The sequence below is a fragment of the Apium graveolens genome, chromosome 6, assembly GCF_009905375.1.
Source record: "Apium graveolens cultivar Ventura chromosome 6, ASM990537v1, whole genome shotgun sequence".
Classification (NCBI taxonomy): domain Eukaryota; kingdom Viridiplantae; phylum Streptophyta; class Magnoliopsida; order Apiales; family Apiaceae; genus Apium; species Apium graveolens.
In genome coordinates this window covers 216111636-216113090 of record NC_133652.1, presented here as the reverse complement: position 1 = coordinate 216113090, position 1455 = coordinate 216111636, and the positions used below count along the sequence as shown (strand labels likewise).

The following is a 1455-nucleotide window of genomic DNA, read 5'->3' as shown; positions in this document are numbered from 1 at the left end:
ATGATATGCTAGTATTGGTTGTGCATATTCGTCTTGTGAGCGTCGCAAACTTATAAGATAATGTGTTAATTCTTAATGAAGCGAGAGTGAATTTAAGGATTTAGAACTTGCCATGCTAGCATAGGTTCATATATTGTTATGCATGATTCGTAGGTAATTTTAACCATCTTACTTGCCCTATGTAATCAAGATAGATAACTTGTGCTTAAACTGTTATGTTGTCAAATTCTAAAGACATATAGGGTCTCAATATAATTGGTGCCTATTCAGCTTCTATCTCTTTTGTAGATGTCTGGTAGAATGGTACTCGTGCAACGAAAGTTGGCATTTATCAGTTTCGTGTTGTCTGATTAGTGTCATCACCATTGCATGCTAAGGTTGAGAATAATAAGGCTATTGAATGAAGTATGTAATGAAGTTAGAATCCCATGTCTGTCATATATATTAACCCAGTCTATCTTATTCCCGTAGTTATAATAGTTAGCATAATTCTTAGTTATAAACATTCTCAATTTGTTATCGTCTTAGCATTGAATAATAACCATACATTGTTGTTTAGGTGCGTAATTTAGATAGCTAACCAATATAGTCTATGTGGGATCGAATCTGATTTATATCTTATACTACTTGCGAACTCGTATACTTGTGTGTAATATTAGTGCGTGTTTAGCGACTAACAAATTTTTGGCGCCGCTGCCGGGGACTGCAGTGTTAATTACTAGTTTATGTGCTTTCCATCAGTGGTCGTTAAAGTTCATTGACTCGGACATTGTTACTTATTTGTTTCTTTGTTTTATTTCAGGTGATCTAGCGAGGGTGTATGCATACGCGTTCGCGTACTCGTAAGAGAACACTGGATAAAGCCGAGGAAGAACTTGTGGTAATTCGTAGTGAAGTTTTTGAGGAAGAAAAGAAGGTAGAAGAAGAAGAGAAAGTTGAAGAGCCAATTATGGTAGCTATGGTGGATCAAGCAGAAAATTTGAAGGCTTTGATGGACTATTCTAAGCCTAAGATTAATGATATTTAGTCTAGCATCATTAGACCAGCCATCGCGTCTAACACTTTTGAGATCAAGTCAAGCACGATCCAGATGATACAGAACTCAGTTCAGTTTGGGGGTTCTCCCACCGAAGACCCCAACATGCATATCAGGGATTTCATCGAGATCTGCGACACTCTCAAGTTCAATGGTGTGATTGAAGATGCTATCAAACTGCGACTCTTCCTATTCTCTTTGAGGGACAAGGCTAAGTGTTGGTTACACTCTCTGCCGGCAAGGTCTATCACAACTTGGGAAGATCTTCCTCAAAAGTTTCTCACTAAATTTTTTCCCATGGCGAAGACTGCAGCAATCAGGAATGCTCTTACCCAGTTCGCGCAACAAACCGGAGAATTTCTGTGTGAGGCTTGGGATCGATATAAGGAGATGCTAAGGAAGTGCCCACTCCATGGCAT

At 38.7% G+C, this 1455-nt stretch overlaps 1 non-coding gene across 1 annotated transcript; it reads right to left on the bottom strand.

Annotated features, from left to right (window-relative positions):
- Window positions 1-1348: 1348 nt before the first annotated feature.
- On the bottom strand, window positions 1349-1455 carry LOC141669193 (small nucleolar RNA R71). The gene has a single exon (XR_012553484.1). It is a non-coding gene; the product is annotated as a small nucleolar RNA R71 (small nucleolar RNA).